The following is a 26,043-nucleotide window of genomic DNA, read 5'->3' on the forward strand; positions in this document are numbered from 1 at the left end:
GAAAGGGCGAATCTTACAGATGTTACGAAGGTGGAAGTTGCAGGACTTTGTGAGGTTTTGGATGTGGGGAGTGAAGGAGAGTGCGGAGTCCAGGGTGACACCCAGACAGCGGGCTTGAGAGGTAGGGTGAATAGTAGTGTGGTTAACAGTGACCTGCACATCTGGGAGGTCCAGGGATGACCGGGGTGGGAAGATCATAAATTCCGTTTTGTCTAGATTTAGTTTTAGGAACCTAGCGGACATCCAGGAGGAGATGGCAGATAGGCAGGAGGAGACCTTGTCCATGGTAGTGGTGGATATGTCAGGGGTGTGGAGATAGATTTGGGTGTCATCTGCATACAGATGATAGTTAAAACCCATGGAGGAGATAACCTTGCCAATGGAGGATGTGTATAGGGAGAACAGTAGGGGGCCAAGGACCGAGCCTTGGGGGACTCCCACTGAGAGGTGGTTGGGGGTGGACGAGGACTCATTGAAGGAGGTCGTGAAGGAGCGGTTGGAGAGGTAGGATGAAAGCCAGGTCAGGGCGAGATCGTGAATGCCCATGGATTGGAGGGACTGGAGGAGTAGGGGATGATCTACTGTATCAAAAGCTGCTGAAAGGTCAAGGAGGAGGAGAATGGTGTATTTACCTTCAGCTTTAGCTAAGGCAAGGTCATTGACCACTTTGGTGAGAGCCGTTTCGGTTGAGTGGGCAGGCCGAAATCCAGATTGCAGTGGGTCTAGTAGTGAGTTGGCATTGAGGTACTGGGTCAGGCGTTTGTGAACCAGACGCTCAAGGAGTTTTGAGGCGAAGGGGAGGAGGGAGATCGGGCGGTAGTTGGAGGGTAGCGAGGGGTCGAGGGAGGGTTTCTTGAGCAGAGGCAGTACAGTGGCCTGCTTGAAGTCTGAGGGGAAGGTGCCTGTGGATAGGGAGAGGTTAAACATGGTAGTGAGGACTGGGGCCAGATCCGTGAAGTGAGGCTGAAGTAGATCAGAAGGGATAGGGTCAAGGGGGGAGGTAGTGGTATGGGAAGTCTGCAGTAGGTGGTTGACCTCCTCAGTGGTAGTAGGAGTGAAGGAGGTGAGGGGAGGATAGGGTGGAGAAGGAGTAGGTTGTGAGCAGGTGGGAGGTGAAGATTGAAGATTGGATATTTCCTGACGGATGGAGACTATTTTGTTGGTGAAGTGGGTGGCTAAATCTGTGGCAGAGAGGGAGGAAACAGAAGGTGGGGGGGTGGGTTTAAGCAGGGAGTTGAAGGTGCTAAAAAGACGCCGGGGATTGGAAGCTTGTGCTCCGATGAGCTTGGTAAAGTATTCCTGCTTCGCATGAGCAAGGGCAGTGTGGAACTGCTGCAGGTTAGTCTTGTACTGTAGGAAATCCTGGTTTAGTCGAGTTTTCCGCCATTTTCGTTCAGTGGCGCGTGTTTCCCTCTGGAGGTTGCGAGTATGGGTAGTGCGCCAGGGCTGGGGGTTAGGGGGTCGGTTGCAGCGGAATATTGGTGGAGCAGCTTTCTCTAGGGCTGATGAGAGAATTTGGTGATACTTGTGACGCCGTCGATATGACATATCGAATGCGTCATGGAGTTACCAACGCTAGTTCTTCGCAAACCAACCAAACTGACAGTTTTTGGTTTAAATACACTTTTTTTTCCCTTCGCCAAAGGGCTGGAGACATCTTTTCAGGGTCAGGTAATTAGCCTCCTGTTGAAAAGATTCTCTGCCAGCACAGGGGACCCCCTGAGGTGTTTATGACCTCATCCATCAGGTGAAGGGTAGATATCAGTTGACAGAAGCTCATAAATTGTAGCTTTCTCCAGCCTGATCGGCACCGACACACCAGGAGTCCGACACCTAGCTGCCTTGTGGCCTGAGTTGAAAGGAGACAGGAATGATCCTTATCACGCCATCTGGGCACCCAAAGATTCAACAAAACTGTAGAAACTGTATTTAATAAATAGGCACAGTTTGGTAATATTTCTGGTGTTCCCAAGATCGCAGTTCCCTCAAATTCACGGAGTTTATTAGATTCCACATGACACTGGTCCTGAGAGATTTTCAGCCCTCTGGATCTTTCGGAACCAGTGCCAGTAAGGTGAAAGGGGGGGGTGGTGCTATTAGCGATCCAGACTCCTCGTGTTTGGTATTAGCAGATTCACACACTTACGCTGATTGTGAATATTCATTCGGGTTCTTGATATTACCTACGGGCATGCTGAGAGCGGGCAAAATATGAATTGGCCCAAAACCTCTCCCTGCCTAAGGGGGCATTGCCTTATTCAAATTGCAAGGCTGGACTTGTATGTGTCATAACTCCTCCCACCTACAGTGAGGAACAAAACTGACATGATCCAAAAGTCCAGGGTCCTTTACCTTTAATCTGACGCCTAGTAACATCCTGGCAGCCCGCAGGGACACGGGCCAACCTCCATCTTTGAACTTTCTAACAAAGGCCTGTTGGCCGCATGGCAACCGCCATTTTGGGACTTTCGCCAAAGACTTGCGATTGCCGCATGGACTACCAATAACGGTATTTGAACTGTATATAATCAGACATTCTGTTTCTCTTCCTCTCTTCTCTCTGTCAATCAATCTGTTCTAAAATAAGCTGTGTGTATGTAGTTTAGAAATAAACTAACGATTTTATCGTTCAGTCTTGTGCCTGTTCTGGTCATCTGATTGCTGCTATAACGAATCTGCCCTCTGAAGAGTCAGTCATACTACCGCATTGTTTTATGATTTGCTTATAAATTGTTGATTTGCTAGCTAGGTTGTAAATAACCGTTTCTTCCTTCTAGGATTAGCTAGTACCAGATTTCCTGTGCGAAATCGATAACTTCGTTTCTCGATTATAAATACAATTTGAGATTGCATCATATAGGGACCCAGTAACCTTTCTTTAACGTCACATTGCTCACAGTCTTTAAGCCGTCGGAAGTGACTATTCCCCGAACGGTGACTTGAGCGTGTTGAACGTGATTGGGCTGGCTACCGTATTATGATAGCGTTGGAGACTGTCCGCTCCATACAACCGGACAGTGGTGGCAGTGTATTTATCCGATTTCCAGCGCGAAATCGATATTTTTAGTTTACAGATTGTATATACAATCAAAATTGTACATGTATGGGCACCTCCAACCAATCTTAACCGTTTACTATGCACACAGTGAATTTGCCTCCAGCAGTCTCTAGTGCATGAGACCTGCATGGCAACAGTGGCCTAGTAATACGGGATTGGTGGATGTTTGTCCCATTACATATTGTCGGCAGCTGCGCGACCAATCTTTATTGTCAGTCTGTTCACCGTACTTCCTGCGTATGCTAACGGGAGCAGATTAGACGGGATTGGCACGCTCTGTCGCCTTTTCTTCTTACCTCTGACGATCCAGCAACCGGTCTCGTTGTCCGTCTGCGCCCGTACTTCCTACGTACGCTAACGGGAGCAGATCTCGACGGGATCGCGGGGGCTGGATTGTCACAATACTGAGATGCAGCAAGATTAGGACAGGTTAGGGTGGGGAGAGTGGAGGATAGGCCATGGAGGGAGTCAGCAAGGACGCCAGGGTTGAGCTTGCGTAGGTCTCGCTGCCATCGACCAGGTGGGTGGGCGGGTAGTTTGGAGGTGCCTTCCGTGAGGAGGTTGAAGGCGAGAAGGTAATAGTCTGAGGGTGGAAATGGTGCGATGTCGAGGTCTGCAATGGTGGTGGATTTAGTGAATATAAGGTCGAGAGTGTGACCTGCAGTGTGAGTGGGGGTGTTGGCGTGTTGTACTAGGCCATGTGAGTTGGCAATGGTGAGTAGCCGGGTCGCAACAGAGTTCTTGGGTTCATTGATGGGTATATTGAAATCCCAGAGGATGATGGTGGGGAGGTCAGAGGAGAGGATGTGTGGGAGCCAGGAGGCAAGGTTGTCGAGAAATTGTCGTGTGGAGCCCGGAGGGCGGTATAAGACTGCAACAATGGCTGGGAGGGGATTGTAGAGGCGGATAGTGTGGGCCTCAAATGATGTGAATTGTAGGGAGGAAGGTGGAGTGAGGACACGGAATGTGCAGGATGGGGAGAGGAGCAGACCCACCCCTCCCCCGGTCCTGTTGTCTGGTCTGGGGGTGTGACTGAGGTGAAGCCCCCCGTATGAGAGGGCAGCCTCTGCGGCAGAGTCAGAGGGGGTGAGCCATGTCTCAGTGAGTGCGAGGATGGTGAGGGATTTGGAGAGGAAGAGGTTGTGGACCTCTGTAAGTTTATTGCGGACGGATCTGGCATTCCAGAGACCGCAGGGTAGGGGGAGCATGTGCTTGTGAGTGGGATGGATGGAAATGAGGTTGGGGCGAGGATGGATGTTGAAGTTGTTTGTGGACAGAGAGCTGTGAAGCGGGTCAGCAGGGGATGCTTGTCTGGCAGCAGGCTGTGGCCCAGGGTTAGGCGATATATCACCAGCAGCAAGTAAGAGTAGGAGGGAGAGAGTAAGCAAATGTGAATGGGATTTAAATGTTTGTGAGGTTTTTGAGCTTTACAACAGTTTAAGAAGGAATCTGCACTGAATCTAGTGACCTCTTAACCACTTAAGGACCGCCTCCAGCCGATGGGTGGCGGCAAAGTCCGGGCCTAAACGACCGCAATACGCCCATTGGCGGTGGCGGCTGCGGGCGTGGTTATGCAGCGATCGCGTCATTCGTGACGCGATCAGCCGCCGGCGACTGGCTCCGCCCCCCTCGCGCTGTAACCCGCCGGCCGTTCGGAAACGCCGGCGGGTTACTAGCACCCGGATCGCCGCATGTAAACGGTATAATAGGCTTTGTAATGTATACAAAGCCTATTATACTGGCTGCCTCCTGCCCTGGTGGTCCCAGTGTCCGAGGGACCACCAGGGCAGGCTGCAGCCACCCTAGTCTGCACCAAGCACACTGATCCTGCCCCCCCTTCCCTCTGATCGCCCACAGCACCCCTCAGACTCCCCCTGCCCACCCCCCAGACCACTGTTTGCACCCAATAACCCCCCCAATCACCCATCAATCACTCCCTGTCACTTTCTGTCAACGCTATTTTTTTTAACCCTAAACTGCCCCCTGCTCCCTCCTGATCACCCCTCCACCCCTCAGATTCTCCCCAGACCCCCCCCCCCCTGTGTACTGTATGCATCTATCCCCCCTGATCACCTGCCAATCACCTGTCAATCACCGCCGTGTCACTGCCACCCATCAATCAGCCCCTAACCTGCCCCTTGCGGGCAATCTGATCACCCACCCACACCAATAGATCGCCTGCAGATCCGACATCAGATCACCTCCCAAGTGCAGTGTTTACATCTGTTCTCTACTCTAAACACCCACTAATTACCCATCAATCACCCATCAATCACCCCCTATCACCACCTGTCACTGTTACCCATCAGATCAGACCCTAATCTGCCCCTTGCGGGAACCCAATCACCCGCCCACACGCTCAGATTGCCCTCAGACCCCCCCTTATCAATTCGCCAGTGCAATATTTACATCTGTTCTTACCTGTAATAACCCACTGATCACCTGTCAATCACCCATCAATCACCCCCTGTCACTACCACCCATCAATCACCCCCTGTCACTGCCACCCATCAATCAGCCCCTAACCTGCCCCTTGCGGGCAATCTGATCACCAACCCAAACTAATAGATCGCCTGCAGATCCGACATCAGATCACCTCCCAAGTGCAGTGTTTACATCTGTTCTCTCCTCTAAACACCCACTAATTACCCATCAATCACCCCCTATCACCACCTGTCACTGTTACCCATCAGAATAGACCATAATCTGCACCTTGCGGGCACCCAATCACCCGCCCCACACGCTTAGATTGCCCTCAGACCCCCCCCCCCCCCCCCCTTAATTTGCCAGTGCAATATTTACATCTGTTCTTCCCTGTAATAACCCACTGATCACCTGTCAATCACCTATCAATCACCCCATCAATCACCCATCAATCACCTCCCTGTCACTGCCACCCATCAATCACCCCCTGTCACTGCCACCCATCAATCAGCCCCTAACCTGCCCTTTGAAGGCAATCTGATCACCCACCCACACCATCAGATTGCCCCACCCCTACCATTAGATCACCTCCAAAGTGCATTGTTTACATCTGTTCTGCCATCTAATCACCCACTGATCACCCATCAATCAGCCCTGTCACTGATACCCATCAGATTAGACCCTAATCTGCCCCTAGGGCACCCAATCACCCGCCCACACCCTCAGAACGCCCTTAGACCCCAGCCCTGATCACCTCGCCAGTGCATTGCTTGCATCTATTTCCCCCCACTAATCACACCTTGAGACACCCATCAATCACCTCCTGTCACCACCTGTCACCCCCTAGCACACTTACCCATCAGATCAGGCCCTAATTTTCCCCGTGTGGGCTCTTGATCACTCGGCCAAACCCTCAGACCCCCTTCCGATCACCTCCCCAGTGCATTGATTGTATCTATTTTACCCTCTAACCACCCCCTGAGACACCCATCAATCACCTCCTGTCACCCCCCTAGCACTCCTATCCATCAGATCAGGCCCAATACAACCTGTCATCTAAGAGGCCACCCTGCTTATGACCGGTTTCACAAAATTTGCCCCCTCATAGACCACCTGTCATCAAAATTTGCAGATGCTTATACCCCTGAACAGTCATTTTGAGAAATTTGGTTTCCCGACTACTCACGGTTTTGGGCCCGTAAAATGCCAGGGCAGTATAGGAACCCCACAAGTGACCCCATTTTAGAAAAAAGACACTCCAAGGTATTCTGTTAGGTGTATGACGAGTTCATAGAAGATTGTATTTTTTGTCAACAGTTCGCGGAAATTGATTTTTATTGTTTTTTTCACAAAGTGTCATTTTTCACTAATTGTGACAAAAAATAAAATCTTCTATGAACTCACCATACAATGTGTCATTTACAGAGATATTTCTCCCACCCAGCATTGTTATATGTAAAAATACACCACAAAACACATTATACTACTTCTCCTGAGTACGGCGATACCACATGTGTGACACTTTTTTGCACCCTAACTGCGCTAAGGGGCCCAAAGTCCAATGCGTACCTTTAGGATTTCAAGGGTCATTTTGCGGCATTTGGTTTCCAGACTACTCCTCACGGTTTAGGGCCCCTAAAATGCCAGGGCAGTATAGGAACCCCACAAGTGACTACATTTTAGAAAGAAGACACCCCAAGGTATTCTGTTAGGTGTATGATGAGTTCATAGAAGATTTTATTTTTTGTCACAAGTTAGCGGAAATTGATTTGTATTGTTTTTTTTTCACAAAGTGTCATTTTCCGCTAACTTATGACAAAAAGAAAATTCTATGAACTCACCATACTCCTAACAGAATACCTTGGGGTGTCTTCTTTCTAAAATGGGGTCACTTGTAGGGTTCCTATACTACCCTGGCATTTTAGGGGCCCTAAACCGTGAGGAGTCTAGAATCCAAATGCCTCAAAATGACCTGTGAATAGGACGTTAAGCCCCTTAGCGCACCTAGGTTGCTAAAAAGTGTCACACATGTGGTATCGCCGTACTCAGAAGAAGTAGTATAATGTGTTTTGGGGTGTATTTTTATACATACCCATGCTGGGTGGGAGAAATCTCTCTGTAAATGGACAATTGTGTGTAAAAAAAAATCAAACAATTGTCATTTACAGAGATATTTCTCCCACCCAGCATCTGTATGTGTAAAAATACACCACAAAACACATTATACTACTTCTCCTGAGTACGGCGGTACCACATGTGTGGCATTTTTTTGCACCCTAAGTGCGCTAAGGGGCCCAAAGTCCAATGAGTACCTTTAGGATTTCACAGGTCATTTTGCGACATTTGGTTTCAAGACTACTCCTCACGGTTTAGGGCCCCTAAAATGCCAGGGCAGTATAGGAACCCCACAAATGACCCCATTTTAGAAAGAAGACACGCCAAGGTATTCCGTTAGGAGTATGGTGAGGTCATAGACGATTTTATTTTTTGTCACAAAGTTGGTGAGTTCATAGACGATTTTATTTTTTGTCACAAGTTAGCGGAAAATGACACTTTGTGAAAAAACACAATTAAAATCAATTTCCGCTAACTTGTGACAAAAAAAAACAAAAAACGCACCTGTTTCTATGGAAACAGCCGCTCGTTCAAGCGGCTGTTTCCTGTCCGTTCACTCCGGGCGGCTCCGTGAACAGCCTGCGAGCCTCCATTAAAGCTGAATTTCATGCTTCTTGGTCAGCAATGCAGTTTAGGAGGCTTTTTAACATATTTTATGGAATCATCTTTACTTACACATCTTTCATACACTTCAGGTACTTCTTAAAGGAAAGTCAGATTTAGTCTATAGGTCACATCTGTTAAAGAACAACAATTCAAATTATGAGGCAAAGTTCCCTACAAGGAAGCTATTGAGCCCAAATATGATAGTAAATTTCCAGAATGAGCTCTAGCATATTCTAAGTGACATCACAATGATCAAAAGCTCTGCCCTGGCTCACTACTCCCTACTACTCTTTACTCACTACCCCAGCTGTGTTTGGGGGGAATCATGCTTGTGACCACAGAACATTTTTCTGATTTGATGCAGACTTTGTTCTTATTTGTATGTAGATTGAAACTGGACCAGTTAGAATCCACAGCAGTCTGCATACAAAATGTATCTACATTTATACCAATAGTCACCTCATCGTGATCCCTAACTTTTTACCCCCATATATTGTTCAATGGTAAAAACAGGCTCTGGCATACTAGATACGGTAGTCTGCTGCCACCCTAAATTTCCCAAAAATGTAGAGATTCACATTCATCTGAACACCATTGAAGTCTGTGGGGGAAGGGGGAGGGATTCTGGTGGTTTTCTGATGTCTGAAGAACAACGTCTACTTCATGAGGAGCCCACGATGGCCCATATTCAATTCATTTTTTCTCCCAAGTTTTCACTTTAGTGATCTTTTCACACCTTATCAATAAATGCCTTTTAAACCACCAAAAAGTAAGAAAATACTCAAAATTATTTTGATAGTACTTTTTTTCACTTACGTTTTTATAGATTTTAAATTAAAATGTGCTAAAAACGTGTCTTGAAGAGAAGATCAAAAATGATCTCCTAGGAGTACAGGCGGGAGAAAAAACAGATAGGATGGATAGAATAAACCGTAAAAGAAAATTATGGAGATTGACGGAAAAGTTCAAAATACTGTGTTTAGCTGAGTCCAATGAGCGGTAAAGTCTTTGTGCAGAATAATTCAAAGCATTGCATTTTGGCCAGTGTCCTGCTAGCCTGTCGGTAGATGGAGTTCAACAGTACAGTACAACAGAGATCTGTGGTACCAGAGTACCAGATCACTTAAAGGACTCGTCCTGATGGGAGGGGCTGATATGGGAGCTGATGCCCTCCCAGCAAGAATGGAAATGTCAGCCCCCTATCAGACAAGGGGAAATCTGGCAGAATATCTGTTATGCTAAGAACACATGATACAATTTTCAGACAGATTTACTGTCAAATTGACTATTTAGAACAGTTCCAATCTGATTTCCAATCGATTTTCCAGATAAGTGAAAGGAAAATCGATCGAAAATTTGTCAGGGATCAAATCAAAACTGTTGAAAATAGTTGATCTGAAAGTAAATCTGTCACAACATTGTATTTTGTGTACCTACACACTTTGCATTCAATAAAGTGTTATGAATTCACACATGTGAAAAATGAGTATTAAACAGTAACGCATTACCTTTATTAGTGGCTGGATGTGCAGTCCACCTGTAAGTCTCTCAGTATGGTGTTGATTCATTACAGTTATGTTGCAGTGCATGCCCAGCACACGACAATATTACCATTACTTCCGCATGTAAGTACAGCAAAAACGCTTGTAGTGTAACTCATGGAACTCCAGTAGCATGACCATTACTATGGTAATGCGTGAGCTACCGTAGTAGCGGGCGCACTACTGGAGTACCACTGGTCACGCTGTTAGCGTAACTCACAGTACATACACGCAGAAGTAATAGTAATATTGCCGTGCGTTGTGTGTGGTAATATTACTGTTGTTTAATGAATCATCCCCTATGTGAGTAATGGTTTGCCCAATGTTTCCTGTCACAACGGCGTGGCTAGTAGAGATGCCGCGAACCTCTGATTTTAGGTTTGCGAACCCTGTTCGCGAACTTTCGCGGAAGGTTCAGTTTACGCGAACTTTTGCGAACCGCAATGGACTTCAATGGGGAGGCGAACTTAAAAATTTTGAACATTTTCTGCTGACTAGAAAAATGATAGAAACGATATTTCAACGTGTCTAATACCTGGAGCTAGACATGGTTAATTGAAATACACATCAAAAGTCCCAGTAAAAATTCTGGATTTCATACTAAGCAGTGTTTTAAGGTCAGAAATCTCATTGAATGTTCACCTACCACACACTCAGACCTAGGTTCTATTCCCAGCCAAGGTATGTAAGCTGGCTTTTGAAATACTACAATTCCCTGGAAGATGAGACCCTCCTCCCTCCGGGAGGAGTGAGGGAGGAATAACAATCAGCTAGGAACAAACCTACAAGATCCTAACTAAACTCTCCCTAGCAGAGTCTGTCAGCAGCTGTCCCTTAACTAATTACTGTAGGCAGACGAGTGAGTAAAACGACAGGCGAACCTTGCCTTTTATAAGGGGGGGGGGGGGCTCCAGGAGTGAGTGTAGTCTGATTGGTGACAATATGGGTCAAAGTTCTGCTCAATGGAGCATTATGGGGCGAATCAAACTTCCGCAAAAGTTCGCCTTCGCCGGCGAATGCGAACCACCTAAAGTTCGCCTGGAACCATTCGCCGGCGAACCGTTCGGGACATCTCTAGTGGCTAGTATAACTGCTGTACCTACAAAACCATGAAATATGAATTCCAGGGTTACTGTAAGTTCAGCTGTCATGCTTTTAGGGAAACTTGTAGAACAGCTGTGTGGAACAACACAGATAGCATCATTGTGTCTCCCTTGAACTCTGGCAGAAGGTTTTACTACAGGCAATGGTGTGAATACTACTGCGGTTGGAGTTTTTTATTCTTAGGACAACAAATGTTTCTATCACACTACCGAATGGGAGGTAATGGTAATAAATCACAATTGCACAATGCCCAAACAGGGCTAGACCATAAGTACCAGAAACTTGGTCAATAGTAGACAACAACAATATGATCGCTGTAGTAATACATGGGAGGTTTCCTGTCTCAGGTAATGAGAGATAAAAGACTGTATATGGTCAGTATTGGTATGAACACTAAAGGGTGAGGAGGCCAGTAGAGTAAAAAAGGACCGTATTAAAATCGATAAAACACGGGGGGCAAGGGTGGACTTACCTCCCCAATTATTCAAACACAACCACTGTGATCAAATGTATGAAGAGCATTTAATCAGTACTCCAAAAACAAACAATTACAATTTTTTGGAGTACTGATTAAATGCTCTTCATACATTTGATCACAGTGGTTGTGTTTGAATAATTGGGCAGGTAAGACCACCCTTGCCGCCCCGTGTTTTATCGATTTTAATACGGTTCTTTTTTACTCTACTGGCGCCTCTGTTTCCTTATTACATATTGTTATCCACCTGGTGGATGGGTGTGGACACCCACTCTTTTTTTTTCCTACTACAGAGAGCGACTTTTTAACCTGAGTGGGGACAGGGTCAATATCCCCATATGTGCTTATAGTGGTTGCCTGAATCTTGGCAACCCATGTTTGTGAGTATATCTCTCATTATTTACTTTACCGTTCTCATCACCAATAATACACTATTGGGGGCTCCCGTCTCATTTTTTGTCTCCTTACATACTAAAGGGTGAGGGTCTTTGCTGATCCCCCCCCCCCCCCCCCCCACTGGTCAACTTGTATTCCCCGTGGGGTGTAGCTATCTCTGCCCCAGTGTCACCAATTGAGACCTACATCACAGTACAATTTCCTCTAAAAATTAATACCTATATAATGAGCACAATTGTGGCAGAAAAACACTGGGTGCAAGTTCCCCTAGTACTGGGGTGTGGTTTGCTCGCACACAGGTCAATGTAGATCAGCCACACTAGTTGCAAAGGACCCCATAGGGGTCAAGGATATAGGTAATCCTCCTTCACAGAAGGTAACTGGGGTAACACATATAAGTGGGAGCATGAGTGTCAATATTTACAGTGCTCTCAACAATTGTTTCACCCTAATACAGGGCGTCGTCAGGAGAAAATAGTGCACAACATAAAAAGCACAGTACAAAGATATCCCCACACCAAGTGTCAAAGTTTCCCCCAGCAATAGCCCAAGTCAGAGCTAATCGAGCTGTCAGCTGGATGTGCTTAAATAGCCACTACCCTGCCACACCCGATCTATCAGGTCCACCCCTTGCTTCTAAATTGTCATCAATGCAGGTTGGTGTGCGAATTCGCATGGGGGTTCGCATTGAGCCGCATGCGAGATTCGCATTCGCATGCGAATTTTTGCCGCAGCGATTCCCACCGCACAAGTGAAAATGCAGCCTCAGGTTACCAGCGTCCGCATTGGATATACGCGTTGCTATATACGCGTTGCTAGGGACGCATGGCAACCTGTTTGTACAATACCAGCGTCCGCATTGGATATACGCGTTGCTATATACGCGTTATATGCGCATGGCAACCTAAGGGATATGACATCACAGGATATGACACTAGCAGCCAGAATGAGGCTTGGAGAGCAGTGAGTAGATGTGTCATCACCGTTCTCTCATGCTGTGGATGGGGCGGCCCTGTGGGGAGGTTGTGCAAACAGGTAGGTTTACACAACAGGCAATATGGACAATTTAGAAGCAAGGGGTGGACCTGATAGATCGGGTGTGGCAGGGTAGTGGCTATTTAAGCACATCCAGCTGACAGCTCAATTAGCTCTGACTTGGGCTATTGCTGGGGGAAACTTTGACACTTGGTGTGGGGATATCTTTGTACTGTGCTTTTTATGTTGTGCACTATTTTCTCCTGACGACGCCCTGTATTAGGGTGAAACAATTGTTGAGAGCACTGTAAATATTGACACTCATGCACCCACTTATATGTGTTACCCCAGTTACCTTCTGTGAAGGAGGATTACCTATATCCTTGACCCCTATGGGGTCCTTTGCAACTAGTGTGGCTGATCTACATTGACCTGTGTGCGAGCAAACCACACCCCAGTACTAGGGGAACTTGCACCCAGTGTTTTTCTGCCACAATTGTGCTCATTATATAGGTATTAATTTTTAGAGGAAATTGTACTGTGATGTAGGTCTCAATTGGTGACACTGGGGCAGAGATAGCTACACCCCACGGGGAATACAAGTTGACCAGTGGGGGGGATCAGCAAAGACCCTCACCCTTTAGTGTTCATACCAATACTGACCATATACAGTCTTTTATCTCTCATTACCTGAGACAGGAAACCTCCCATGTATTACTACAGCGATCATATTGTTGTGTACATGGGATAGGTCTACTATTGACCAAGTTTCTGGTACTTATGGTCTAGCCCTGTTTGGGCATTGTGCAATTGACAACAAAAGTTTGCTTTCTTTAAACAGAAAGAATTTGCGATAATTCAGGTTTTAGTGAACTCTGAGATGTCTGCCAGTGCATCACTGCTGAAATATGCAAATCAACCATTGTTGTCCCTGGAAGCTAACCACACCCCCAGAACCGCTGCAATGCAATGATGTGTACCTGAATTATCGCAAATACTTTCTGTTTTAAGAAAGCAAACTTTTGTTTTCCATAGCATTTTAGTAAGGGGGCTTTTAGGACCATTGTAGCCCCTCACACACTCCTAGGAGCTCTGGTTCACTATGAGCTTGCTAGGTACTCTGTACCTCTGGGCCTTTTTATTAGTTTCCATCAGGCCCAATCCCAAATGGTTGGCTTGTTAGTCAGCAGGGAGCTTGGAAGCCCAGGAAGGCCTTTTGATCAGAGCTAAGAGCTAATTTTCATGGTTCCTCAACGTTGAACGCATTGTTACAGAATCTGTCAGGCTAGGTTCACAGTGGGACGCTGCGTTTTTCTTTAATAAAATAACCTATTTTATTTAGATCCATTCATTACAATCACCTCTCATAGGCAACTGCCTATGAGAGGGATTAGATTGTGAGCCACTCCAGGGGACAGCTAAGTGACAGAGCTGTCCCCCGTACAGCGCTGTACTAGATTGCCGTGCTGTACAAATGTAAATGGGCTGGCTTTTTTTTTAACAGCCTGCCAGCCGTGATCATGGATCCTCGCTCGCGCATCGCCAGAACACGCGCCGGTTTGTGCTGGAGGAACAAGGAAGCCGCTCTGCGGCCGCCATCCAGCGATAGGCGGTCAAGTTCTAGATTTTGGGGCTGGTGATTTTTTTTTTAATCCCTTCCAGGTGCATTCTGGCTTTGTCCACCTTCTCAAATTTTCATCACAATTTGAACCACCTCTCGATACCACCATTTGTGTCTATTAAAAATTTACAGCATGCCTGAAAAATAAAATGCTACCATATTAACCACTTCGGCACCATGGTACTGTATATCTACTCCCCTTTTTACTTCATTTCCCCACCCGGGGCGTAGATATACATTCCCCCTGCCGCTGACCGCGCTCCCGCTCGCTCGTGCGCGAGCTCCCATGCTCATGCACGCCGCCGTCCGCTTGCCTGGAGATCAATGAACGGGAAAACTGTTCCCGTTAGTTCACATGTGTTGAACTCCAGGCCTGGAGGGCCAGATCCATGCCAGTGTTTAGGATGGACTGAGAAAGAGAGGGATGTGTTCTACCTGATGGACCACAACTTTCCTGATTCAGACCCATCAATTAATTTGAGCTGTATCAAAAATGTGTGAGGATCTCGGCCCTCGTAGGACCGGTTTTACATACCTGCGTTAGTTGATCTATCTTCCCGCAGCAATGATCGGCATGTGAGAAGCTGCTCGATCATTGTGAAAAAAAGTTTCCCAGCCTCATTTCACTTCCTGTAAGCGTACTTCTTACGCTTACAGGACTCATTCAAAAAAATTACTGTGGCCATCTTGTGGCCAAATAGTAAAACTACATCCAAAAGCATTTTTCATATCTAAATGCATAGTTTTACATTATAAATCAATAACTCCCACACTTCCCAATTTTTTATTATTTTTTTTGTAATAAAAAAAGAAAAAATACAAGAAAATAAAATACAAAAATAGTTACCTTAGGGACTGAACTCTTTTTTTTCATATTTATGTCAAGAGGGTATAACACTGTTACTTTATAAACTATGGGCTTGTAATTAGGGATGGACGCAAAACTGAAAAAAATGTACCTTTATTTCCAAATAAAATATTGGTGCCAAAAATTTTGATAGGGACATAATTTAAATGGTGTAATAACCGGGACAAATGGGCAAATACATTTCATGGATTTTAATTACAGTAGCATGCATTATTTAAAAACTATAATGGGCGAAAACTGAGAAATGATTTTTTCCCCAATTTTTTTCCAATTTTCCCATTAAAACACATTTAGAATAAAATCACAGTGCCAGGGGGGTGCTTGGGGGTGCTCGAGCACCCCCTAGAATTGTCCAAGCACCCCCAAAGCACCCCCTGGAGTGAACTGACTTCAGGTGTCTAAAAGACGCCAAGTCAGTTCACACAGCGGCAGCCCGGAGCAGCAGGCAGGGCTACGGTAAGATGGCCGCCCGAAGCCCTGTTCTGCAGACTTTGAGTCTGCAGTGCATGGCTTCGGGCGGCCATTTTCCCGTAGCCCTGCTCTCAGCATGCAGGCAGGAAGTCTCGTGACATCGGGAAGAAAGAGGATCGTGGGCGCGCCACAAGGAGGTCGGGACAGGAGGTCGGGAAAGAAGGTCTTCTGGCTGTAGGTGAGTAAATGGGTTTTTCTTTTCTTTTTCAGGTGGTGCTGATTGTGGTCAAAACTGCTGAGGAAGGATTGTGCATATTGGGGTCATATCTGCTACGGATTGTGCATATTGGGGTCATATCTGCTACGGATTGTGCATATTGGGGTCATATCTAGTGATGCTCGGATACCCCTTTTTATTATTTGAGTTTGGTCGAATTCGAATAGTAAATTATTCGAATTCGGTGGAATATTCGAGTCGAATATTTTTTACTATTCGATTTGACCTCGGACTTCGAGCTCACTATTCGAGTCGGTATTCGAGCTCATTATTCGAGCTGACTATTCGAATTGGCCTTAAATAGCTTCCAACACTTGTTTTGAGGGTGAATGATGCAAGAAACATCTTTTTTTCCAAGTAACAACAGCAAGTGATTATGTGGGGATGTTCCTTTAAAAAAAAAAAAGGTGGAAGGAGAAGAGAAGTTGTGTCCAAAATTCTGTTCAGTAGTGTATAAACTTCTTCTTCTTCTTCTTCTTCTTCTTTATCTTCTATATCTTCTTCTTCTTCTTCTATATCTTCTTCTTCTTCTTCTTCTTCTTCTTCTTCTTCTATATCTTCTTCTTCTTCTTCTATATCTTCTTCTTCTTCTTTATTATCTTCTTCTTCTTCTATATCTTCTTCTTCTTCTATATCTTCTTCTTCTATATCATCTTCTTCTTATTCTATATCGTCTTCTTCTTCTTCTTCTTCTTCTTCTTCTTCATCTTCTTCATCTTCTTCATCTTCTTCATCATCTTCTTCTTCATCATCTTCTTCTTCTTCTTCTTTATCTTCTTTATCTTCTTCATCTTCTTCATCTTCTTCATCTTCTTTTTCTTCATCTTCTTCTTCATCTTCTTCTTCTATATCTTCTTTTTCTATATCTTCTTTTTCTATATCCTCTTCTTATTATTATTATTTTTCTATTTCGTCTTCTTCTTTTTCTATATCTTCTTCTTCTTCTCCTTCTTCTTCTTCTTTTTCTATATCTTCTTCTTCTTCTATATCGTCTTCTTCTTCTTCACTTATTTCTCTTTTATATATTTTTTTTAAAGAAATGCAGCTATTTTTGAGCGTAATAAATAGCTGGTGGCGCACGCATGTTGGAAGCGCCATTGTATGTGCTCCCTGGCAGTGGAAACACACAGACAGCAGGAGGTAAATTCAGCAGCAGCAGCAGGAGGAGGAGGATGATTGTGTGGCAGCAGGCAGTCAATGAGGCAAGCAGCGAGACATAATAGGCTGTGTGGTACCTAGCGGTGGTACCAGGCCGTAAATACACAGCATGAGGTTCCAAACAGCGGTCGTGAAGCCCACATCATGTCCAATACACAACTGGGACAACACAGTTTTCAACCCGGACACCTCTAAAAATAATATCACAAAGTATTAATAAAAAGTATATATATATATATTTTTTTGGTTTTTTTAAAGAAATGCAGCTATTTTGAGCGTAACAAATAGCTGGTGGTGCATGGTGGAAGCGCCATTGTATGTGCTCCCTGGCAGTGGAAACACACAGACAGCAGGAGGTAAATTCAGCAGCAGGCGGAGGAGGATGAGTGTGTGGCAGCAGGCAGTCAATGAGGCAGGCAGCGTGACATAATAGCCCTGGTACCTAGCGGTGATACCAGGGCTGTAAATAAACACAACAGGAGGTCCCAGACAGCGGTCGTGCAGCCCACATCGTGTTCAATACACAACTGGGACAACACAGTTTTCAACCCGGGCACCTCAGAAAAATTAAACCTTTTCTTTTTTTTTTTTAATGGTTTACTTTTTTTTTTTTACAGCAAATTACACAGATATAGCTATTGTTTGACGTAATAGCTGGTGGCAGAGTGGCAGCAGAAGGTAAAATCTGTGTACCCTTGGCAGTGGGAAACACAGACAGGCAGCAGCAGCAGCAGCAAGAGGAATGGAGGAGTAGTGTGAGTGTGGCAGCAGGTAGGTAGGCAGCGTGACATAATAGCCCTGGTACCTAGCGTTGATACCAGGGCTTTAAATAAATACAACAGGAGGTCCCAGACAGCGGTCGTGCAGCCCACATCGTGTCCAATACACAACTGGCACAACACAGTTTTCAACCCCGGCACCTCAAAAAAATTAAAAATTGTTTGTTTTTTTAATGGTTTACTTTTTTTTTTTTTTACAGCAAATTACACAGATATAGCTATTGTTTGACGTAATAGCTGGTGGCAGAGTGGCAGCAGAAGGTAAATCTGTGTACCCTGGCAGTGGGAAACACAGACAGACAGACAGACAGCAGAAGGGCAGTACACAGCAGCCCACTGTAGATGTAAAATGTGTGGCTGCAGGCGACGTAATAGTCAAAGTGAACCAGGCTGGCTTAGTGAGCAGGAGCCAGGAGGTGGTAAAGGGTGGTAAGGCACATTAACGATGGTTCTTCCGGCAGCCAGTTCATGTCCCCCTCTCGCCGACAACAGGGGCCAGGAACTCGCCTTCCACCCACGCCTCGTTCATCTTGAGAAACGTCAGTCTGTCCACAGACTTGTGAGACAGACATGAGCGTTTCTCGGTGACCACGCCACCAGCTGCACTGAAGCAGCGCTCGGACAGCACGCTGGAAGGGGGGCAGGACAGCACTTCCAGGGCGTACTGCGCCAGCTCGCTCCAGATCTCCAGGCGCTTGACCCAATACTCCATGGGATCAACAGGGGCAACGCTGTCAAGCCCGCTGTAGGACCCCATGTAGTCAGCCACCATGCGGGTCAGGTGCTGGCTGTGACCGGAGGAGGATGCTGCTGCATGCACCTCCTCTCTAGTCACTGCTGCCGGAGCCTCTACAGTCCTGTAGAGCTCGTTGCTGAGAGACAGCAGGTCTGTGGGGCGCTTGCTGCTGGATGCAGGCACCTGCTGCTGCCTCTGTGCTGACAGGACAGTGGGGGTGGAAGGCTGGGGGAAGGCTTCCTCCAAGCGCTCAACAAGGGCCTGCTGCAAGCTCCTTATTTGTTGCGCTGGGTCTCCTCCTGCAGGCGGCAGGAACTGGCTCAACTTCCCCTTGAGGCGTGGGTCCAACATCATGCTGATCCAGGATGTCCTCCCTCTGCTTCATCTGGATCACCCTGGGGTCCTTGCGCAGGCACGTCAGCATGTGCGCTGCCATTGGGAAGAGGCGGGCCACGTGTGCTGGCACATCGGCGGCAGTGCTGTCCTCATCCTCCTCCTCTGCCGCCTCATCCTCTCTCCACCCCCGCACCAACTCAGCTGCGCTGTGCTGATCCCCCTCATCAGCAGCAAGGTCAGGGACCTCCACCAAGTCCTCCTCCTCCTCCCCCTCAGAGGTGGACTGTGCAGCTGCTTGCCGCTCCTGCTGGTCCAAGGCTGCCGCTCCCTGTTCCAGCAAAACATCGAGGGCCCTGTTCAGCAGACAAACCAGGGGCACCCACTCGCAGACCATAGCATGGTCCCTGCTCACCATGTTAGTGGCCTGCAGAAAGGGAGCCAGCACTAAGCACACCTGCTGCATGTGTCTCCAGTCGTCATCGGGGACGATGGACGGGATGTTGCTGGTCTTGTCCCTTCTCTGAGCGGCGGAAACAGTGGCCAGGGCAAGGTACTGGTTGACAGCGTGCTTCTGTTCAACCAGACGCTCCAACATCGCCAGGGTGGAGTTCCAGCGAGTTGGAACGTCAAGGATCAGCCGATGGCGTGGCAGCTCCAGCTCCTTTTGCACGTCTTCCAGGCTCGCACAGGCTGCAGCCGAGCGCCGGAAGTGACGCACAACGTTCCTTGCCGTTTCCAGCAGTTCGCCCATCCCCTGGTAGGTGCGCAAGAACTTCTGGACCACCAGGTTCAGCACGTGGGCAAGACAGGGGATGTGGGTCAGGTTTCCCCTGTCAATTGCGGCAACCAGATTGTCCCCATTGTCGGCCACCACCTCTCCGACTCTGAGGCCTCTGGGGGTCAGCCAAATCCTCTCCTGCTCCTGGAGTTTGGCCAACACATGTGTTGCCGTCAGTTTGGTCTTCCCAAGGCTGACCAACTGCAGCAGCGCTTGGCAGTGGCGGGCCTTCACGCTGCTGCTGAGGCGGGGGGTTTGGCCAGGTGTGCCGGAGGATGGCAGAGGATCGGAGGAACCTGCTGCAGTTCCCCTGACCCTGCGGGGTGGCACCACCCACTGTGTTGCTGCTGCTGCTGTGCCCGCTGCTGCTCTCCCATCCTCACCCCCTTCCACCAAGCTGACCCAGTGGACAGTGAAGGACAGGTAGCGGCCTGTCCCGAAGCGGCTGCTCCAGGAGTCCATGGTGACGTGGACCCTTTCACCAACTGCGTGCTCCAGCCCTCGCTCCACATTGGCCATCACAAAGCGGTGCAGTGCAGGAATGGCCTTGCGGGCAAAGTAGTGTCTGCTGGGGAGCTGCCAGTCTGGGGCTGCACAAGCAAGCAGCGCACGCATGTCGCTCCCCTCCTGCACGAGCGTGTACGGCAGGAGTTGGGAGCACATGGCCCGTGCCAGCAAGCCATTCAGCTGACGCACGCAACGGCTGCTGGGAGGCAGAGCCCTAACCACCCCCTGGAAGGACTCGCTCAAAAGGCTCTGGCGTGGCCTTTTGCTAGCACGGGAATCAGCGGACAGAAGAGGCCACTGAGGACTGGCTGCCAGAACAGGCCTCAGTGTCGGCGGCAGGAGTTGCAGAGGGGGGAGGAGCAGTGCGTTTCCGCACTCCTGCTGGTGCTGCTGGAGGAGCAGGAGGGCGGGTGGCTGCTGTTGCTGCTGCTGAAGGCTGTGCAGTGATGGGTGTGGTGCCACTGCCAGCACCAGATGCCTTCAGCCTCTGGAACTCCTCATGCTGGTGGAAATGTTTAGCAGCAAGGTGGTTGATGAGCGAGCTGGTGCTGAACTTTAAGGGGTCTGCACCTCGGCTCAACTTCCGCTGACAGTGGTTGCAAGTGGCGTACTTGCTGTACACTGTGGGCATTGTGAAAAATCGCCAGATTGGTGACAAGAACAACCCCCTACGGCCTGGAGCCGCTGCTGCCTGTCTCCCTGTGGTGGTTGGGGGGGGGCTTGGGTGCGGCTGGTGGCGGTACTGTCAGATGTTGCTGCTGCTGAGCCTGAGACACCAGCAGGCTGTGGGACCTGCCTACTGCTGCCAATGCTTGCAATGATGCGCCTCCTTGCAAGGCCCACAAGCGCATCCTCCTCCTCCTCCTCAGAGCTGCTGACGACGACATCCCCAGGAGCTGGTGGCACCCAGTCTTTGTCTGTCACCGTGTCATCATCATCCTCCCCCTCCTGAAACATGTCCTGCTGGGATGATGACCCCCCCAAACTCCTCTCCTGATGCATGGATGGGCTGCTTGACTGTCGCCACAGTCTTGCTGTCCAATCCCTCCTCCCCCAAAGTGCCCATCAGCATCTCCTCCTCAAAATCGCCAACAACAGCAGACAATTTACTCATGATGCCTGGGGTCAAAAGACTGCTGAATGACAGATCGCCAAGTGACGGTGAACTGGCCTCCTCTCCAGGCCCTGCTGGGCGGCTGCTGCGAACAGGGGTGGTGGTGAGGGTGGAGGCCTCGGATGCAGAGCTGATGGCGGGCTGCTCTTCCTCCGTCATCAGTTGCACCACAGTGGCTGCATCCTTTTCCTCAATGGGACGTTTCCGACCCGGCTGGAGGAAAATAGGAGCAGGTACTACACGCTGCTGCTGCTGTGTCTCTGCAGTGTGAGTTGCAGATGCTCCTGCTGGGCGGCGCCCAAGGCGTCCACGGCCAGTGGCTAGAGGCGGAATGTTAGCCACTGACGCAGCTGCTGCTGCTGCGGAACTGTGCATGGTGGCGCGGCCGCGGCTTGCCACAATGCTGCTCCCTCTCCTCCTGATTCCCTTGCTGCCCTTCCCCTTGCCCAAACCGCGCTGGCTGCCACTTCCAGACATCTTTGATGTTTTGGGCGTAAACAAAAAAGTTTTTTAAAAGGGCGGGTGAAAAAGTGGGGTACTTTAATGGAGTGGGTTGGTGGGTGAGGTGACACTAATCACTAAGTGATTAGATCGCTAAGTGATTACTAGTACAGTACTAATACAAAATACAATAATTCAGTAATCAGTAAGTGTGAACAGTGAACAGTGAGTGTGTCCCCTAGTACACTAACTAGAAAATACAATAATCAGTAGTAATCAGATTCAGTAGAAGGAAATAGAGTGTGTGTAGTACACTACAGACAGTGCACGCACACACACACGCAGGAGCTAGCCTATGAACAGTGACTGAGTGTCCCTAGTACAGTAAGTAGTAACAGTAAGTACAACTAGAAATTACAATAATCAGTAGTAATCAGAAGGAAATAGAGTGTGTGTACTGTACAGACAGTGCACGCACGCACACACGCAGGAGCTAGCCTATGAACAGTGACTGAGTGTCCCTAGTACAGTAAGTAGTAACAGTAAGTACAACTAGAAATTACAATAATCAGTAGTAATCAGAAGGTAATAGAGTGTGTGTACTGTACAGACAGTGCACGCACGCACACACGCAGGAGCTAGCCTATGAACAGTGACTGAGTGTCCCTAGTACAGTAAGTAGTAACAGTAAGTACAACTAAAAATTACAATAATCAGTAGTAATCAGAAGGAAATAGAGCGTGTGTACTGTACAGACAGTGCACGCACACACGCAGGAGCTATGAACGAGCAAACAGTGACAGTGAGTGTCCTAGTACAGTTACAGTATACTACAAAATACAATCACTCAGTAGTAAAGGACAGCAGAAACACTGGTATAGATGAGAAATAAACTAAGAGAGGACAGGAGGACAGCTGTGCCCACACAGGCAAGGCCCTGAGGCCTAAAGCTGTGTAAGCTTGCCTGCAGCAGCTGGCTGTCTCTATGTAACACACAAGCTACTAACTAAAATACAATGTCTATCTAACTAACAACAATATAGGTGTATATAGGAGGTGTATGTGAGCAAAAACGCTAGGTGATTGACCACAATAAAGCTCTTGCTAAGCCAAAGCACAAAGGAGCAGATCTCTCTCTGTACAAAGTCAGGCAAGGACGGAAAAACCTAAAATGGCGGCCGCTATTTATCCTCTGTGATTGGCTGCCGTCAGAGGGCCTGGGAGCCCTCTGATTGGCTCTAAGGACATCAATCTGGGCTATGACGCTATTCGAGCTCGGTATTCGAGCTCGAATAGCGCTGTTTGCTCGAATAGCGCGAATAGTGAATGGGCTATTCGAATTAACTCGAATAGCCCATTCGAATAGCTGCAGCTATTCGAGCTCGGTATTCGAGCTCGAATAGCTGAAAAAGAGCTCGAATATTCGAGCTACTCGAATATTCGAGCTCTGCTGAGCACCCCTAGTCATATCTGCTATGGATTGTGCATATTGGGGTCATTTCTGCTACCGATTGTGCATATTGGGGTCATATCTGCTATGGATTGTGCATATTGGGGTCATTTCTGCTACGGATTGTGCATATTGGGGGTCATTTCTGCTACCGATTGTGCATATTGGGGTCATTTCTTTTTTTTTTTTTTTTTTTTTTTTTTTTTTTTAACTCAGATGCACACCACATGCAGAAAGCTTGTCAGCTAGAGGTTCATCAGCCTTAAGTGGCTGTGTGCCATCGCTGGGTAATGCTATCATCATCGTTCGGTTCCATTTTTTTGTAGCGCTTATAAATTTCTATACAAACTAAATAGATCGTTTAACTACCATTTCAGTGCCCAATCCTCCCCTCTCCAGCATGACTGCACTATTTCAATTGTCCCAGCTTGCTAACCTTCAGACGATGGGCAGAGGTTCTAGCTTCCGCATGTACGTATGCATATTCAACCCTCATCCATTCACTCTTAGTCCACAATCTTCCCACTCAGACTCACAAACACACAAAAACATACCGAAGCGCAATATATCCTGTTACCAGTCTCCACCACAGATTATCCACTCGCCTCAGGCTCCGTCTACCTTTGTCCCCAAAATGTGTGTATATTTATATTTTATTTATATATCTTTCTGTGATTTCTTGCCAGGTCTTACTGTACGGACTTGCCATTTCACATCCACCACAAACCATTTTGTCTTCCTTCGTATCTTGAACTACAGAGGCACTGCCACCACATAGCTGGTCCATTCTGCAGACCCATTCATCTAAGCTTGGGGGGGTTGATTCTTTCCACTTATCTACTATCATTTTTTTGGCAACCTTGGTACCTACTTCTTTAATTAAAATACTACCTTTACACCCACCCGTATCAGCAAATCCAAAAATAGCTTCTTCTGCAGATAGATCGAAGGTATCTCCTAGTAATTCTCTACAAAAATGGCTTATTTCATCCCAAAAGGTTTTAGCTATGGGGCATGTCCACCACATGTGCAGCTCTGTCCCGTCCTCCTGCCCACACCTCCAACATACTTCTCTATGGCCAGTGAATCTCTGAATGTGTGCTGGGGTAATATACCATTTAGCAGTAGTCTTGTACTGGATAAGTTGTAGTCCTGCATCCTGTATAGACCAGTTACTACGCCAGATCTTAGGCCATTTGCAACTGAGAGTAGGATTGATAGTTGTTTCCCATTTTGTACAGTACGTTGGGGTAGAATTATCTATCTCTCCTGGGCTATTAAGTCTATTTAGTTTAGATAGAGCCTTTTCCATTTTTTTATTAAGTAGGATGTGTTTTTCTAAAATATTCAGATCTTTCCTAATTTTAATAGATTTCGAGTGCACTTTTTGCAGGAAACTTCGGGCTTGAGTTAATCCCCAGGAGTTTTCCTGCCCATGATTACATAATAGGCTAGGTATTTTCAAAGTGTGGTCGCCCCTGAGGTTAATAATACGAGTTTCACTGCTTATTTTGTTCTTTATAAACCAAGACTTCTCCAAACCTGGAATAAAGTCTGGATTGTCTCTCAATGTGGTCAGAGGCGAGAGGCCTGTTTCTTTTTGCCATTTTAGAACAAACCAGTAAAATGAGCATGTTGGAGTGATAGTGTGAGGTCCGCCCCCCCGTATCGTCAGATGTCGCCACCTTCCTTCCGTATGTCTGTTTCCTGTTTCTGACTTCCGGTTGTCGGCATTCTGCTCTAGCGTGGAGAGACTGACAGCATGGCGTGGAGAGGCAGAAATCTGTAACATCTGAGAAGAGGAGAGGGCGATGAGTCGTAGAGAGTGACCCGTGGTTATCAGTCAGGTGACAGTGGTCAGCTTCGCTGAGACCCAGTTAAAGAGTTAAGGAGCTCTGTGGGGGAAGCCGCTGGATGGAGTCCTGGAATGCTTGGAATGCTTGACCCCTGGGCACTCCTGTGCATTTAATCTGCCATTCGTCCGCCTGAAAAGCCTCTGAAGTCTCTGAAATCCCTGAAGCTTCTGATCTGGTCTAAGTATTCTGTGTGATATACTGTGTGCTGCTGCGCTGACTGAATTGTTTATACTACTAGTGCTGCCCATGTTACATCTACTCTACCTATGCTGTGCTGTGCATTTCATCTGCAGATTTGCTGTGACACTTGCCTGTACTGCTCTGCTGCTCAGCTGCCTGTGCTACTGTACTGTGCCTGCCTGTGCTACTTGGTGCCTACCTGTACTGAACTGTACTGAACTGTACCTCTACCTGTACTGTACTGTACATATCTGTAGTCTTGCTGTGACGCTTACTGTATGTTGCTCTATGTTGCTCTTCTGCTTGAGTGGCCGGTATCTTGCCTGTGCTAGGCATATCCTCTTCATTTCTGCAGCTGTGCTGCGACATCTGCGTTGAGCTGATCATTTGTCTGTGCGGACTTTACTCTGTCTGTCTGATCGGTCTATGCTGTGCAGCTTTGCCCGGACACTTGCTATGTGCAGCTTTGCTGTTCTCGCTCTATAAGTGCCCGACAAGTGCCGCCACTTTTTTCAGTACTGCCGCTTCCACACCCACCACGGCATCTCTCTACATTTAATCATTTAAGCCGTAACAGTTAGTGGCAACGATCAGTGGTGTCAGTCATGTGTCAGTGAGTTACGATCTTGTGCTTTACCCACCCGCTGATTAACTGATTAATTAGTCTCTGCCGCTGCTACGCTAGCTAGTCGATCCTGTATTAAACAAGTGGTCTGTACAAACGCATTCCGACTTTCGCATAGATTACATTCACAAGTATAGGAAGGTAGGAGAAAAAGAAAAAGAGTGGGCTGTTTTTTTTTTTTTTTTTTTTTTTTTTTTTTAAAGCCCACTGTA

At 47.4% G+C, this 26,043-nt stretch overlaps 1 protein-coding gene across 1 annotated transcript in view; it reads left to right on the forward strand.

Moving 5' to 3' along the window:
- Positions 1 to 24,988: 24,988 nt before the first annotated feature.
- LOC137541331 (sterile alpha motif domain-containing protein 9-like) overlaps positions 24,989 to 26,043 on the forward strand; it is a 67,587-nt gene continuing 66,532 nt past the window's right edge. The window contains exon 1 of the mRNA XM_068262582.1: positions 24,989 to 25,017. The gene's annotated coding sequence lies outside the window, so the exon portion shown is untranslated. The remainder of the gene's footprint in view (positions 25,018 to 26,043) is intronic.

Source organism: Hyperolius riggenbachi, chromosome 12 (assembly GCF_040937935.1).
Source record: "Hyperolius riggenbachi isolate aHypRig1 chromosome 12, aHypRig1.pri, whole genome shotgun sequence".
NCBI lineage: Eukaryota > Metazoa > Chordata > Amphibia > Anura > Hyperoliidae > Hyperolius > Hyperolius riggenbachi.